Source organism: Lissotriton helveticus, chromosome 6 (genome assembly GCF_964261635.1).
Source record: "Lissotriton helveticus chromosome 6, aLisHel1.1, whole genome shotgun sequence".
Taxonomy (NCBI): Eukaryota; Metazoa; Chordata; class Amphibia; order Caudata; family Salamandridae; genus Lissotriton; species Lissotriton helveticus.
Window position 1 is genome coordinate 2,102,391,510 of NC_136067.1, and position 17,288 is coordinate 2,102,408,797.

At 50.9% G+C, this 17,288-nt stretch overlaps 1 protein-coding gene across 3 annotated transcripts in view; it reads right to left on the reverse strand.

Moving 5' to 3' along the window:
• Positions 1 to 17,288, reverse strand: part of LOC144764051 (uncharacterized) — a 65,057-nt gene that overhangs the window by 45,953 nt on the left and 1,816 nt on the right. Inside the window, exon 1 of one of the 3 annotated variants that reach the window (XM_078650203.1) lies at positions 14,964 to 15,085. The exons of 1 other annotated variant lie outside the window; for it this stretch is intronic. The gene's annotated coding sequence lies outside the window, so the exon portion shown is untranslated. Of the gene's footprint in view, positions 1 to 7,475; positions 7,595 to 14,963; positions 15,086 to 17,288 lie in introns of those variants that run through there. One more of the 3 variants, XM_078650200.1, reaches the window with a different exon arrangement.

The following is a 17,288-nucleotide window of genomic DNA, read 5'->3' on the forward strand; positions in this document are numbered from 1 at the left end:
GAGGGCGATAGATAGACCGAGGGAGGGCGATAGATAGACCGAGGGAGGGCGATAGATAGACCGAGGGAGGGCGATAGATAGACCGAGGGAGGGCGATAGATAGACCGAGGGAGGGCGATAGATAGACCGAGGGAGGGCGATAGATAGACCGAGGGAGGGCGATAGAGCAAGTGAGGGCGATAGAGCAAGTGAGGGCGATAGAGCAAGTGAGGGCGATAGAGCAAGTGAGGGCGATAGAGCAAGTGAGGGCGATAGAGCAAGTGAGGGCGATAGAGCAAGTGAGGGCGATAGAGCAAGTGAGGGCGATAGAGCAAGTGAGGGCGGTGGAGTGAAGGTGGTGGAGTGAAGGCGGTGGAGTGAAGGCGGTGGAGTGAAGGAGTGAGGGCGGTAGAGTGAGGGCAGTAGAGTGGAAAAGTGAAGGTGGTAGAGAGAGAGCGGTAGAGAGGGTGGTAGAGTGATGGCAGAAGAGTGGTAGAGTGAGGGGGTAGAGTGAGGGCAGTAGGGCGTTAGATTGAGGGCGGGAGAGTGAGGACGGTAGAGTGAGGGCGGGAGAGTGAGGACGGTAGAGTGAGGGCGGGAGAGTGAGGGCGGGAGAGTGAGGGCGGGAGAGTGAGGGCGGGAGAGTGAGGGCGGGAGAGTGAGGGCAGGAGAGTGAGGGCGGGAGAGTGAGGGCGGGAGAGTGAGGGCGGGAGAGTGGTAGACTGAAGGTGATAGAGTGGTAGAGTGAGGGCGATAGAGTGAGTGAGGGCGATAGATAGAGTGAGTGAGGGCGATAGATAGAGTGAGTGAGGGCGATAGACAGAGTGAGGGCGATAGATAGATAGAGGGAGGGTAATAGATAGATAGAGGGAGAGTGATAGATAGAGGGAGGGTGATAGATAGAGGGAGGGTGATAGATAGAGGGAGGGTGATAGATAGAGGGAGGGCGATAGATAGAGGGAGGGCGATAGATAGAGGGAGGGCGATAGATAGAGGGAGGGCGATAGACAGATAGATAGAATGAGGGAGGGCGATAGATAGAGTGAGGGAGGGCGATAGAGTGAGGGAGGGCGATAGAGTGACGAAAGGCGATAGAGGGAGGGAAGGTGATAGACAGACAGATAGAATGAGGGAGGGCGATAGATAGACAGATAGAGTGAGGGATGTCGATAGATAGAGTGAGGGAGGGCGATAGAGTGAGGGAAGGCAATAGAGTGAGGGAGGGCGATAGAGAAAGTGAGGGCAATAGAGAAAGTGAGGGCAATAGAGAAAGTGAGGGCAATAGAGAAAGTGAGGGCAATAGAGAAAGTGAGGGCAATAGAGAAAGTGAGGGAGGGAAGGTGATAGACAGACAGATAGAATGAGGGAGGGCGATAGATAGACAGATAGAGTGAGGGATGTCGATAGATAGAGTGAGGGAGGGCGATAGAGTGAGGGAAGGCAATAGAGTGAGGGAGGGCGATAGAGAAAGTGAGGGCAATAGAGAAAGTGAGGGCAATAGAGAAAGTGAGGGCAATAGAGAAAGTGAGGGCAATAGAGAAAGTGAGGGCAATAGAGAAAGTGAGGGCAATAGAGAAAGTGAGGGCAATAGAGAAAGTGAGGGCAATAGAGAAAGTGAGGGCAATAGAGAAAGTGAGGGCAATAGAGAAAGTGAGGGCGGTGGAGTGAGGGCGGTGGAGTGAGGGCGGTGGAGTGAGGGCGGTGGAGTGAGGGCGGTGGAGTGAGGGCGGTGGAGTGAGGGCGGTGGAGTGGTAGAGTCATGGCAGTAGAGTGGTAGAGTGAGGGTGTGAGGGAGGTGGAGTGGTAGAGTGAGGGTGGTAGAGTGATAGAGTGTGGGTGGTAGAGTGGTAGAGTCAGGGCAGTAGAGTGGTAGAGTGAAGGTGGTAGAGTGGTAGAGTCAGGGCAGTAGAGTGGTAGAGTGAAGGTGGTAGAGTGGTAGAGTGAGGGCAGTAGAGTGAGCGCAGTTGAGTGGTAGAGTGAGGGCAGTAGAGTGAGGGTGGTAAAGTGGTAGAGTGAGGGCAGTAGTGTGAGGGCGGTAGAGTGAAGTCGGTAGGGTGGTAGAGTGAAGGCAGTAGGGTGGTAGAGTGAGGGCAGTAGAGTGGTAGAGTGAGGGTGGTAAAGTGGTAGAGTGAGGGCGGTAGAGTGAGGGCATGAGGGCAGTAGGGCGGTAGAGTGAGAGTGGTAGAGTGAGGGCGGTAGAGCAGGTGAGTGAGGACGGTAGAGTGGTAGAGTCAGGGCGGTAGAGTCAGGGCGGTAGAGTGGTAGGGTGAGGGCGGTAGAGTGGTAGAGTGAGGGCGGTAGAGTGGTAGAGTGAGGGCGGTAGAGTGAGGGTGTAAGAGTGGTAGAGTGAGGGCAGTAGAGTGGTAGATTGAGAGTGGTAGAGTGAGAGTGGTAGAGTGAGGGTGATAGAGTGGCAGAGTGAATGTGATAGAGTGGTGGCGGTAGAGTCAGAGCAGTAGAGCGTAGAGTGAGGGGGTAGAGTGAGGGCGGTAGAGGGAGGGCGGTAGAGGGAGGGCGGTAGAGGGAGGGAAGTAGAGTGGTAGAGTGAGGGCGGAAGAGTGGTAGAGTGAGGGCGGTAGAGTGAGGGCAGTAGAGTGAGGGCGTGAGGACAGTAGAGTGGTAGAGTGAGGGCGGTAGAGTGTGGGTGGTAGAGTGAGGGTGTGAGGGAGGTGGAGTGGTAGAGTGAGGGTGGTAGAGTGATAGAGTGTGGGTGGTAGAGTGATAGAGTGAGAGTGGTAGAGTGATAGAGTGAGAGTGGTAGAGTGGTAGAGTGGTAGAGTGATAGAGTGATAGAGTGAGGGTGGTAGAGTGAGGGTGGTAGAGTGATGGCAGTCGAGTGGTAGAGTGAGGGCGGTAGAGTGGGGGCTGTAGAGTGGTAGAGTGAGGGCGGTAGAGTGGTAGAGTGAAGGTGGTAGAGCGAGGGCAGTAGAGTGAGGGCAGTAGAGTGTAGAGTGAGGGCGGTAGAGCGGTAGAGTGAGGGCGGTAAAGTGATGGCGGTAGAGTGGTAGAGTAGTAGAGTGAGGGCGGTAGAGTGAGGGCGGTAGAGTGAGGGCGGTAGAGTGGTATAGTGAGGGTGGTAGTGTGAGGGTGGTAGTGTGAGGGCGGTAGAGTGAGGGCGGTAGAGCGGTAGAGCGGTAGAGTGAGGGCGGTAGAGTGAGGGCGGTTAAGTGGTAGAGTGAGGTCGGTAGAGCAGTAGAGTGAGGGCAGTAGAGTGAGGGCAGTAGAGCGGCAGAGTGAGGGCGGTAGAGCGGTAGAGTGAGGGTGGTAGAGTGGTAGAGTGAGGGCGGTAGAGTGGTAGAGTGAGGGCGGTAGAGTGGTAGAGTGAGGGCGGTAGAGTGGTAGAGTGAGTGCGGTAGAGTGAGGGTGGGAGAGTGGTAGAGTGAGGGCGGTAGAGTGGTAGAGCGAAGGTGGTAGAGCGAGGGCGGTAGAGTGAGGGCAGTAGAGTGGTAGAGTGAGGGCGGTAGAGTGGTAGAGAGGGCAGTAGAGTGGTAGAGAGGCGGTAGAGTGGTAGAGTGAGTGCAGTCGAGTGAGGGTGGGAGAGTGGTAGAGTGAGGGTGGTAGAGTGGTAGACTGAGGATGGTAGAGTGAGGGCGGTAGAGCGAAGGTGGTAGAGCGAGGGCGGTAGAGTGAGGGCAGTAGAGTGGTAGAGTGAGGGCGGTAGAGTGGTAGAGTGAGGGCAGTAGGGCATTAGATTGAGGGCGGTAGAGTGAGGGTGGTAGAGAGGTAGAGTAAGGGCGGTAGAGTGAGGGTGGTAGAGAGGTAGAGTAAGGGCGGTAGAGTGAGGGTGGTAGAGAGGTAGAGTAAGGGCGGTAGAGTGAGGGAGGTAGAGAGGTAGAGTGAGGGCGGTAGAGTGGTGGGCGGTAGAGCGGTAGAGTGAAGGTGGTAGAGAGGTAGAGTAAGGGCGGTAGAGTGAGGGAGGTAGAGAGGTAGAGTGAGGGCGGTAGAGTGGTGGGCGGTAGAGCGGTAGAGTGAAGGTGGTAGAGTGAGGGCGGTAGAGTGAGGGCGGTAGAGTGAGGGCGGTAGAGTGAGGGCGGTAGAGTGAGGGCGGTAGAGTGAGTGCAGTCGAGTGAGGGTGGGAGAGTGGTAGAGTGAGGGTGGTAGAGCGAGGGCGGTAGAGTGAGGGCAGTAGAGTGGTAGATTGAGGGCGGTAGAGTGGTAGAGTGAGGGCAGTAGGGCATTAGATTGAGGGCGGTAGAGTGAGGGTGGTAGAGAGGTAGAGTAAGGGCGGTAGAGTGAGGGTGGTAGAGAGGTAGAGTAAGGGCGGTAGAGTGAGGGAGGTAGAGAGGTAGAGTGAGGGCGGTAGAGTGGTGGGCGGTAGAGCGGTAGAGTGAAGGTGGTAGAGTGAGGGCGGTAGAGTGAGGGCGGTAGAGTGAGGGCGGTAGAGTGAGGGCGGTAGAGTGAGGGCGGTAGAGTGAGGGCGGTAGAGTGAGGGCGGTAGAGTGGTAGAGTGAGGGCGGTAGAGTGAGGGCGGTAGAGTGGTAGAGTGAGGGCAGTAGGGCATTAGATTGAGGGCGGTAGAGTGAGGGTGGTAGAGAGGTAGAGTAAGGGCGGTAGAGTGAGGGTGGTAGAGAGGTAGAGTAAGGGCGGTAGAGTGAGGGAGGTAGAGTGATGGCAGTAGAGTGAGGGTGGTAGACTGAGGGTGGTAGACTGAGGGCGGTAGACTGAGGGCGGTAGAGTGGTAGAGTGAGGGCGGTAGAGTGGTAGAGTGAGGGCGGTAGAGTGAGGGCGGTAGAGTGAGGGCGGTAGAGTGGTAGAGTGAGGGCAGTAGGGCATTAGATTGAGGGCGGTAGAGTGAGGGTGGTAGAGAGGTAGAGTAAGGGCGGTAGAGTGAGGGTGGTAGAGAGGTAGAGTAAGGGCGGTAGAGTGAGGGAGGTAGAGAGGTAGAGAGGTAGAGTGGTGGGCGGTAGAGCGGTAGAGTGAAGGTGGTAGAGAGGTAGAGTAAGGGCGGTAGAGTGAGGGAGGTAGAGAGGTAGAGTGAGGGCGGTAGAGTGGTGGGCGGTAGAGCGGTAGAGTGAAGGTGGTAGAGAGGGCGGTAGAGTGAGGGCGGTAGAGTGAGGGCGGTAGAGTGAGTGCAGTCGAGTGAGGGTGGGAGAGTGGTAGAGTGAGGGTGGTAGAGTGGTAGACTGAGGATGGTAGAGTGAGGGCGGTAGAGCAAAGGTGGTAGAGCGAGGGCGGTAGAGTGAGGGCAGTAGAGTGGTAGAGTGAGGGCGGTAGAGTGGTAGAGTGAGGGCAGTAGGGCATTAGATTGAGGGCGGAAGAGTGAGGGTGGTAGAGAGGTAGAGTAAGGGCGGTAGAGTGAGGGTGGTAGAGAGGTAGAGTAAGGGCGGTAGAGTGAGGGAGGTAGAGAGGTAGAGTGAGGGCGGTAGAGTGGTGGGCGGTAGAGCGGTAGAGTGAGGGTGGTAGAGAGGTAGAGTGAGGGCGGTAGAGTGGTGGGCGGTAGAGCGGTAGAGTGAAGGTGGTAGAGTGAGGGCGGTAGAGTGAGGGCGGTAGAGTGAGGGCGGTAGAGTGAGGGCGGTAGAGTGGTAGAGTGAGGGCGGTAGAGTGGTAGAGTGAGGGCGGTAGAGTGGTAGAGTGAGGGCGGTAGAGTGGTAGAGTGAGGGCAGTAGGGCATTAGATTGAGGGCGGTAGAGTGAGGGTGGTAGAGAGGTAGAGTAAGGGCGGTAGAGTGGTGGGCGGTAGAGCGGTAGAGTGAAGGTGGTAGAGTGAGGGCAGTAGAGTGATGGCGGTAGAGTGAGGGTGGTAGAGAGGTAGAGTGAGGGCGGTAGAGCGGTAGAGTGAAGGTGGTAGAGTGAGGGCAGTAGAGTGATGGCGGTAGAGTGAGGGTGGTAGAGAGGTAGAGTGAGGGCGGTAGAGTGGTGGGCGGTAGAGCGGTAGAGTGAAGGTGGTAGAGTGAGGGCAGTAGAGTGAGGGCGGTAGAGGGAGAGCATGAGGGCGGTAGAGTGTTAGAATGAGGGTGGTAGAGTGAGGGAGGTAGAGTGAGGACAGTAGAGTGAGGACGTGAGGGCAGTTGAGTAGTAGAGTGAGGGCGGTAGAGTGGTAGAGTGAGGGCGGTAGAGTGGTAGAGTGAGGGCGGTAGAGTGGTAGAGTGAGGGCGGTAGAGTGGTAGAGTGAGGGCGGTAGAGTGAGGGCGGTAGAGTGAGGGCGGTAGAGTGAGGGCGGTAGAGTGAGGGCGGTAGAGTGAGGGCGGTAGAGTGAGGGCGGTAGACTGAGGGCGGTAGAGGGAGAGCATGAGGGCGGTAGAGTGTTAGAATGAGGGTGGTAGAATGAGGGTGGTAGAGTGAGGGAGGTAGAGTGAGGACAGTAGAGTGAGGACGTGAGGGCAGTTGAGTAGTAGAGTGAGGGCGGTAGAGTGGTAGAGTGAGAGCTCGGTTATTGCATAGCAGATGGTAATGGTATGATATACTAGTTTTTCACTGACCATTCTATTAGTTTAAAAACTAAAGGGGTTGGGGAATTATTTTTTGTTTTTTTTTGTCTCAATAATAACATTAACTTAATTCAACTTTACAGTTTGTCAGTGCTGATTTCATTGCTCCTTTTCGTCCTTCAATGACAAGCCAGTTAGTTTGATCCCAAAGAGATACTTCTCCAGTTGCTAGCCCAAGAGAAGTGGCTTCAAGCATGCACACCCCATGTTGACACCATTGCACACACACACATGCATAGTCTCCACACCCATTCCTTCCTAGAGAGCTGTGCTTCACACCGACAATGCCCCTATGGAGCTTGAGGTTAAATTTTGTTCAAAATAGTGACACCTCACACAGATCCCAACAGAAACATAGCACTTTGCAGACACTTCTACAAAAGAACTGCATCTCTCAATTGCACCAAGGAAGAGTTATTCCTTTATGAGACACTGCCTGTTGGTGCTACATAATTAGGGCGACATGGTGCCTGCAAGTTACGGGGAGAAATACTTGTCCTGACCCGGGTTTTTACTTTTACATTATTAGCTAGAGTGTTAGACCAATTGATTGAAATGAAATAATCTAGGCTACAGCTCCCAGAATGCACTGGTATGGCAAATCAAAACTGGAAACGTTGAGCCCTGGTGAGTCTTCTGGTCACGCTATACATATGATTGATCCTGGCCCGAAAAAAATGTATATTCGCAGACAGTGCCCAACCACCCCAATGTCACCAAAGCTCTGCTGTTCACCCAAACAAAGATTCACATAAAGGGTGAGCCTCACACCAATACTTATTTCTTCCAAACATTAATATCGACACCCACAAAAAGGTAAAACAACAATGCCACGGCAAGGGGTACTTAATACCAGCCCAGTACTCCCAGAGACATAGCCCAGACAAGTGGCTTTAGCTGCAACTCCCTGAGGAGGCCCTCCTCAGAAATAACCCCCAAAGACCACACACAGAAAAGAGTGGAACCCCACAAATATGCCACCACAAGCAAAGAGAGGGAAGCCAGTTCTTGGAGTCACGTTTTTCAGCAAGTGAGGAGCTAGACAGAAAACAGGAGAGGTTATGCTTACTTCAAGCTGTGGGAGCAGCCCGGCCGGGCCTTCTCCTTTGCCGATCAGCAGCAGTTGTCCCACTCATCAAGCAGGGCCGTTGTTACAAGTGTTTTCTCGCGCTCTTAATATTGACGGCCCTGCAGACAAACACAGCGGTGGGGGCTGTCAATAATGACACAAGTAGTTACCGTAAGGCGCGTCCCCTTGTGTCTTAAAGTAACTACTTGTATCATTTTGTGTGAGCCTGCTGCCGCATAGTTGACAGTGGAGGCTGACTTGGTGGAGGCCGAGAGGGGCGAGTGCCTGAGTCTAAGAAACCAGGCATCTGAATTGAAACGAGTCGCACCATCTAAGTTACCACCTGTACGGCCCGCATTGGACGTACCGGCGATCCGGGGGTGGAGGGGGCCAAGCTCCCCTCCTGCCCCCGTGCGGACGACCATGCTTATGAAGCAGGCCTTGTGATGATGAAATAAACGCTGCAGTGTACTAAACGCACACACAGTATAACACAAGTAGTAAATAAAACAAGTAGTTCTCAAAGGAACATCCATAGTGTAAGGAAACTGTACTTGGTCAGTGCTCCTCAGCGAGAAATGGAACTGATTTATCTGGAGCACCAACGAATAAGGATACAGCAAAGGAGAGGGAAGTAGGAGTAAGCCAATGGCAAGTTGCAGGCGGGATTAAACTCCATATAGAGATTACAGCAGGTCTTCCAAATAGGGCATGTGTGCTGCCTAGGCTCGACTTAAAAAAGTGCATTAGCTCCAGTGACGGCATAGTGCTTTTTCAAATTAGTTTTATCCACAATGCTGTAGAGCATGGCTTCAAAACATTGATAAAACCAATCGCTTTCATAGGCGAGACCTATTGGCTTGGACAATGCTTGTTTAGGTCGGAGGACTGAGAAATACCATGTAGGATATTTTATTCATGTTAACAACACTGTAGAAATAACTTGTCAAAGACAGGGTTGTGCGTTTCTGCAAAGATTTTTCAAGCCTGCTGTATTGCCAGAGCCACTGTGCTTAATATGAAACTTGTTGTGGTGTGGACCCCGGGCTATGCTGCATCCGTGCCCACGGGCTATGCTGCATCCGTGCCCACGGGCTATGCTGCATCCGTGCCCACGGGCTATGCTGCATCCGTGCCCACGGGCTATGCTGCATCCGTGCCCACGGGCTATGCTGCATCCGTCCCCACGGGCTATGCTGCATCCGTGCCCACGGGCTATGCTGCATCCGTGCCCACGGGCTATGCTGCATCCGTGCCCACAGGCTATGCAGCCCGCACAAGCACACGGAAATAAGGTGTGTCTCACAAAGCAAAAGTGGAAATTGAATCACGAATCGTAATCAGTTAATCAGCTTCCTTGACACCGCGTTCCCTGAATAAACAGTGATTGAAATAATACAAATAAGTTTAATGTTACTTCGATGTGTCTTATGTGAAGATAACAGACTGCTGGCACAACACTCTAACACATACTTACACATTAAAGAAAGGGAAAAAAAGCAGATCTGAAACACACATGCTGACCAGACACAGGGGCTTGAAATTATCTCTGCGAATGTCAGCGGAGAGTGGGAAGGTTAGCATGTTTTTATTGCTGTGAGTGAAACACTAAAGTCTCTTTCACATTTTTCCCCAGATGCATCAAGCATCCATTTTGCGATTCCTTATTAGCGAAAAATAAGGATTCGCTAATAACAAATAGCAAACTATGCATGAAGAACTCGCTTAAAAAATAGCGATTTCTTAAAATTCCTTAACTGCGACTCGCAAATTGCGAATCGCAATTAAGGAATACCTCCCCATTCATTCCTATGGGCCTAGAGGCCTATAGGAATGAATGAGAAGACAATCTCAATTTGCGATTCTCAATTAGAGAATCGCAAATTGAGATTGCGATTTCAAAGGTGCCAGGGTGTCAAAAGGACACCCTGTTGCACCCCTGAAATCTGCATATGGGTACATCTTGCACACACACATGCCCTAAGGGCTATGTTTGTGTGTAAAATGGAACTTTGAAAAATGCACTTTAGTGCATTTTTCAAAGTTTTTGCAAATTACCATGAAGTTCAACTTCACGGTAATTTGTTCCCCCTATTAGCGAAATCGCTAGTATTTTTACTTTAATGCATTGCATTTAAGGAATCTCAATGTGAGATTCCTTAAATGCAATAGCAATTTAAGTAATCGCAATTTTGCGATTGCTTATAATGCGATTTTTGCATTTGGGATGATGCATTCCAAATGCAAAAATACTGGGCGCGAAGTGACAGATTTTGAGAATCTGCCCCTTTGCGACCAGATTTTCCTTTGATGCATCCGGGCCCTAGTCTCTAAACCCTGCAATATTCTTCCAGCTGGGGAAACTCCACGCTTTTCACGGAGATGGGAGAATAACCTATTTACTTTGGCTCAAGGTGAAACGCAGTCGTTTGCACAGATTTTGTTGGCTTTGCAGAATACTTGCACTTTCACAGAAGTGTGAAAGTGCCCCCGCTCTGCTGTTCATGTGGCACAGCAAACGTGGCGAGCGCCAGGGGCAGATGCATTCCCGGGGCATCTTCCTGACACTCCCCAAGATGTATTGGGCAGCTGTGTGGCAGGCTGGGACCGAAAAAGAAAAATCAACACTTCTGGACACCCCCATACCCCTCCCCCCACCTCAATGCCTGGATCCCTCCCAGAGGAAAAATGACACTTTACCCCACATTTGCTTACTGCAGGAGAGCACGTGCATGGAGCCCCGCCCACAATACCCCTGCGTTTGACCGGACAGCCTTAGGGTGGTCTTCCCTCAACATTTTGCCTGCCTCCCTCAAACTGTTCTGTACCCGTTTCTGCTGTCTCTAGGACTCGCTTCTCGCTAAAGTGCTTGTACCCTCTCCCCTAAAAAACTGTACCATTGGATCGGACCCAATTGGCATATTGGATTTGCTTATAAGTCCCTAATAGCGTGCACTACAGGTGCCCAGGGCCTGTAAGTTGAATGTTACCCATGGGCCCGCAGCACTGATTGTGCGGCCCACGTAAGTAGCCCGATAGCCATGTCTCAGGCCTGCCGTGACAGGACATGCGTGTGCAGTTCATGGTCATTGTGACTTGGCAGAAAAAAACACTTCACAAACACAAGGAGATGATGAACGGAGCGCTGAAACGTTTCAGAACCCCCCCCCTCCTCTCCTCCCCCCACCCCACCCCACCCGTCACTGATCTGGGTTGAATCCACCATCATTCTTTAGCTCACTCAGCCACCCCAGTTGAGACCCGGCTATATGCAAATCAGTCTGACCCTGTGCCTCATGGGAACAGTCCAGCTCGAACTGCCAAGCCATGTCTTCCCTGGGCCGGAAACAAGCATCCTGGGACCGGTTTCGGGGTGGGTTGGCAGGGGATGCCCAGACGTGGGTCCCTTGCTCACTTTGCTACTGGATTCAAGCAAGCCTGGCTGGTGAAGGGTGTTACCCAGAAACCGGTCCCAGGATGCTTGTTTCCGGTTTAGGGAGGCAGAGGGGAGAGAGGGATGGGACGTCAGAACAGCCGTATACGGCCCACTTTCACACACGGGGGAGATGCCGCGGGAAAAGATCAAATCCCGTTTTAATTCGCTTTATCCAGGTGAACTCAGCCTGAGGGTACTGGAGGCTTTTCATAAGCGCCAGCCACAGAGCTGACAAACGGAGCCGAAATATCCCAGTGTGAGGAGGGTGGTAGAGTGGTAAAGTGAGGGCGGTAGAGTGAGGGCGGTAGAGTGAGGGTGGTAGAGTTGCAGAGTGGTAGAGTGAGGGCCGTAGAGCGGTAGAGAGGGCGGTAGAGTGAGGGCCGTAGAGTGATTGCAGTAGAGTGGTAGAGTGAGGGCGGTAGAGTGGTAGAGGGAGGGTGGTAGAGTGAGGGTGGTAGAGTGAGGGCCATAGAGTGGTAGAACGAGGGTGGTAGAGTGAGGGCGATAGAGCGAGTGAGGGCGATAGAGCGAGTGAGGGCGATAGAGCGAGTGAGGGCGATAGAGCGAGTGAGGGCGATAGAGCGAGTGAGGGCGATAGAGCGAGTGAGGGCAATAGAGTGAGGGTGGTAGAGTGAGGGCAGTAGAGTGAGGGTGGTGGAGTGAGGGCAGTAGAGTGGTAGAGTGAGGGCGGTTGAGTGGTGAGTGAGGATGGTAGAGTGGTGAGTGAGGATGGTAGAGTGGTGAGTGAGGATGGTAGAGTGGTGAGTGAGGATGGTAGAGTGGTGAGTGAGGGTGGTAGAGTGAGGGCAGTAGAGCGGTAGAGTGAGGGCGGTAGAGTGAGGGCGGTAGAGTGAGGGCGGTAGAGTGAGGGCGGTAGAGTGAGGGCGGTAGAGTGAGGGTGGTAGAGTGAGGGTGGTAGAGTGGTAAAGTGAGGGCGGTAGAGTGAGGGCGGTAGAGTGAGGGCGGTAGGGTGAGGGTGGTAGAGTTGCAGAGTGGTAGAGTGAGGGCCGTAGAGCGGTAGAGAGGGCCGTAGAGCGGTAGAGTGAGGACTGAGGGCCGTAGAGCGGTAGAGTGAGGGCCGTAGAGCGGTAGAGAGGGCCGTAGAGCGGTAGAGTGAGGACTGAGGGCCGTAGAGCGGTAGAGTGAGGGCCGTAGAGCGGTAGAGAGGGCCGTAGAGCGGTAGAGTGAGGACTGAGGGCCGTAGAGCGGTAGAGTGAGGGCCGTAGAGCGGTAGAGTGAGGGCCGTAGAGTGATTGCAGTAGAGTGGTAGAGTGAGGGCGGTAGAGTGGTAGAGGGAGGGTGGTAGAGTGAGGGTGGTAGAGTGGTAGAGTGAGGGCCATAGAGTGGTAGAACGAGGGTGGTAGAGTGAGGGCGGTAGAGTGGTAGAGTGAGGGCAATAGAGTGGTAGAGTGAGGGCAGTAGAGTGAGGGCGGTAGAGTGTGGGCAGTAGAGTGTGGGCAGTAGAGTGTGGGCAGTAGAGTGTGGGCAGTAGAGTGTGGGCAGTAGAGTGGTAGAGTGAGGGCAGTAGAGTAAGGGTGGTAGAGTGAGGGTGGTAGAGTGGTAGATTTAACAGCAGTGACAGTTTTTCAAAGTTTCAGAGGGGCTGGGGCCATGCAGTGGTGGTAAACAGAGCTCCGGTGTGGCAGGGCGATACATGTGAAGAGCGTAGATCTGTGGTGTGATGTCGGGCACCGGTTGAAGCTGAGCAGCAAAAGAGATGACAAAAGGATGCATGTGCCATGAACGCTGGGAGTGGGGCTGGGCAACCATGTCAGCATTCCGATTCACGAGCAGATGGTCCTGTTTATGACCTGCGGAACGCGTGAAGGGGCTGGTGGCAAATGGAACCAGAGCGGCCACGGTCGCTTTGATGTTCTTGTCTTGTCTTGTCTGGTCTTGCTTTGTGGGAGGGGTAGGGGGAGCGAATTCCTGTGCACGCGCCTGGCTCACATGAACTGTACGCGATCCGCAGTGGGTAGACTTTTTAGGTCTCCTTACTAAAAATCTCGCCTATCATCCCTACGGGATGGAATAGACGAGACCTAAAAAGGTGATGTGGTGAGAGTAAAAAAGTACTGTAGATGGGGGTGGAGGGTGAGGGAGGTTATGAGGTAGCCCAAGCTCTTTCTGGTGTTGCTAAAGCTAGGACACAGATGTCCAAGGCTAACAGATACATTTAGGAGAAAAGTAATCTGCTAAAGAGGCAGGTCCAGAAGCGATAAATCGTATCAAGTAAGACTGGCTGGGGATCGATGAGAGATGACCAAAGGTGGAGATAGACGAATACTGTTGCTTCTAGTTTTAAGAAAATGGGGGTGGGGTAACCAGTCAAGTGAACATTCTACCTCTTAATTTGTCTCAAATGCACCAAGGAAGAGTTATTCCTTTATGAGACACTGCCCGTTGGTGCTACATAATTAAGGCGACAAGATGCCTGCAAGTTACGGGGAGAATTACTTTTCCTGACCCGGGTTTTTACTTTTACATTATTAGCTAGCGTGTTAGACCAATTGATTGAAATAAAATAATCTAGGCTATAGCTCCCAGAATGCACTGCACTGGTATGGCAAATCAAAACTGGAAACGTTGAGCCCTGGTGAGTCTTCTGGTCACCTTATACATATGACTGATACTGCCCCGAAAAATGTATATTCGCAGACAGTGCCCAACCATCCCAATGTCACCAAAGCTCTGCTGTTCACCCAAACAAAGATCCACATAAAGGGTGAGCCTCACACCAATTCTTATTTCTTCCAAACATTAATATCGACCCCCGCCAAAAAGGTAAAATAACAATGCCACGGCACGGGGTACTTAATACCAGCACAGTACTCCCAGAGACATAGCCCAGGCAAGTGGCTTTAGCTGCAACTCCCCGAAGAAGCCCTCCTCAGAAATAACCCCCAAAGCACACACAGAAAAGAGCGAAACCCCACAAATATGCACCACAACGAGCTGTCAATTAAGTCATTCTATACTGCCCGCCTCCCCCCCAATACAAAACGACAATCCTATTTGTGTTCATGAAATGGGGGCTAGCTCACTTCACATTCGCCACAGGTACTAAACCAACTTCTAGGCAGAGTTGCATCACAAACACACAATGTGCCTCCTCTCAAGTTTCGCATAACCAACTGAAACCCTTACCCCTAATAAAGCACCGTACATAGCATTCCTCTATGTATCAATATTTCACACAGCCCGAGATGCACTTTATCAAAAATCGACACCTTCCCCAATTAAATAAACAATTTATCATACCGACACTTTGAGGATACCAAAAAATGAGCGAAACGTGCCGTAATCTGACTGCTAATTTAAACAACATTTTGTATCTGAAAGGTGTAAACATGCTCCAAAAGCAAGAACGTCAATATAGTTTCAGTTACGGCCCTTGTGCACTCACTGTTCAGAAATCAACAAGGGTTTTTGCCTGAAAAGCAAAGGACATGACTACAGGTCCCAGAAGGGACCCGTTTCAATGTCCATTGCTTAAATCCTTTCAAAACATAAGGAGTATGGATTTAAAAGAGCAAATTCATGAACATAAAGCTGCAGCGCACATTTTAGAAACCAATATAAGGAAAACAGTTGAAAAAGGATCATATTAAACATTTTCTACACCACACATCAACCAGATATCGCATTACCTCCAGGAATGGTAAACTTGTTCACCTGAGGAAAACAATGCTATTCAAAGGCAAGAAAAAATGAAAGTAGAGCTTCACTGGCAAAGTCTGTAAAGTGGCGCTAATGTGTTTAGGTGTGAATAAAACCAAGCTAGCCACTTTGTGACCACTCTGTCTCGCTTTATTTAGTTAGTTATTTTTTGTATTTTTAACATTTTGGTGTCTCTCCATCCCGAGGCTGCACTTGGGAATAGAAAAATGTCAGAAACAGACGTTTCCAGCAAAAATAGTATTTGTTTTTTAGATCCATATCAAAGGTGAACGAAAGACGCAAAGGAGAGGAAAGAGAGGGAAGCCAGTTCTTGGAGTCACGTTTTTCAGCAAGTGAGGAGCTAGACAGAAAAGAGGAGAGGTTATGCTTACTTCAAGCTGTGGGAGCAGCCAGCCCGGGCCTTCTCCTTTGCCGATCAGCAGCAGTTGTCCCGCTCATCAAGCAGGGCCGTTGTTGTTACAAGTGTTTTCTCGCGCTCTTAATATTGACGGCCCTGCAGACAAACACAACGGTGGGGGCTGTCAATAATGACACAAGTAGTTACCGTAAGGCGCGTCCCCTTGTGTCTTAAAGTAACTACTTGTATCATTTTGTGTGAGCCTGCTGCCTCATAGTTGACAGTGGAGGCTGACTTGGTGGAGGCCGAGAGGGGCAAGTTACGGAGTGCCTGAGTCTAAGAAACCAGGCATCTGAATTGAAACGAGTCGCACCATCTAAGTTACCACCTGTACGGCCCGCATTGGACGTACCGGCGATCCGGGGGTGGAGGGGGCCAAGCTCCCCTCCTGCCCCCGTGCGGACGACCATGCTTATGAAGCAGGCCTTGTGATGATGAAATAAACGCTGCAGTGTACTAAACGCACACACAGTATAACACAAGTAGTAAATAAAACAAGTAGTTCTCAAAGGAACATCCATAGTGTAAGGAAACTGTACTTGGTCAGTGCTCCTCAGCGAGAAATGGAACTGATTTATCTGGAGCACCAACGAATAAGGATACAGCAAAGGAGAGGGAAGTAGGAGTAAGCCAATGGCAAGTTGCAGGCGGGATTAAACTCCATATAGAGATTACAGCAGGTCTTCCAAATAGGGCATGTGTGCTGCCTAGGCTCGACTTAAAAGTGCATTAGCTCCAGTGACGGCATAGTGCTTTTTGAAATTAGTTTTATCCACAATGCTGTAGAGCATGGCTTCAAAACATTGCCAAAACCAATGGCTTTCATAGGCGAGACCTATTGGCTTGGACAACGCTTGTTTAGGTCAGAGGACTGAGAAATACCAAGTAGGATATGTGATTCATGTTAACAACACTGTAGAAATAACTTATCAAAGACAGGGTTGTGCGTTTCTGCAAAGATTTTTCAAGCCTGCTGTATTGCCGGAGCCACTGTGCCTAATATGAAACTTGTTGTGGTGTGGGCCCCGGGCTATGCTGCATCCGTGCCCACGGCCTGTGCTGCATCTGTGCCCACGGGCTATGCTGCATCCGTGCCCACGGGCTATGCTGCATCCGTGCCCACGGGCTATGCTGCATCCGTGCCCACGGGCTATGCAGCCCGCACAAGCACACGGAAATAAGGTGTGTCTCACAAAGCAAAAGTGGAAATTGAATCACGAATCGTAATCAGTTAATCAGCTTCCTTGACACCGCGTTCCCTGAATAAACAGTGAATTAAATAATACATATAAGTTTAATGTTACTTCGATGTGTCTTATGTGAAGATAACAGACTGCTGGCACAACACTCTAACACATACTTACACATTAAAGAAAGGGAAAAATAACAGATCTGAAACACACATGCTGACCAGACACAGGGGCTTGAAATTATCTCTGCGAATGTCAACGGAGAGTGGGATGGTTAGCATGTTTTTATTGCTGTGAGTGAAACACTAAAGTCTCTTTCACATTTTTCCCCAGATGCATCAAGCATCCATTTTGCGATTCCTTATTAGCGAAAAATAAGGATTCGCTAATAACAAATAGCAAACTATGCATGAAGAACTCGCTTAAAAAATAGCGATTTCTTAAAATTCCTTAACTGCGACTCGCAAATTGCGAATCGCAATTAAGGACTACCTCCCCATTCATTCCTATGGGCCTAGAGGCCTATAGGAATGAATGAGAAAACAATCTCAATTTGCGATTCTCAATTAGAGAATCGCAAATTGAGATTGCGATTTCAAAGGTGCCAGGGTGTCAAAAGGACACCCTGTTGCACCCCTGAAATCTGCATATGGGTACATCTTGCACACACACATGCCCTAAGGGCTATGTTTGTGTGTAAAATGGAACTTTGAAAAATGCACTTTAGTGCATTTTTCAAAGTTTTTGCAAATTACCATGAAGTTCAACTTCACGGTAATTTGTTCCCCCTATTAGCGAAATCGCTAGTATTTTTACTTTAATGCATTGCATTTAAGGAATCTCAATGTGAGATTCCTTAAATGCAATAGCAATTTAAGTAATCGCAATTTTGCGATTGCTTATAATGCGATTTTTGCATTTGGGATGATGCATTCCAAATGCAAAAATACTGGGCGCGAAGGGACAGATTTTGAGAATATGCCCCTTTGCGACCAGATTTTCCTTTGATGCATCCGGGCCCTAGTCTCTAAACCCTGCAATATTCTTCCAGCTGTGGAAACTCCACGCTTTTCACGGAGATGGGAGAATGACCTATTTACTTTGGCTCA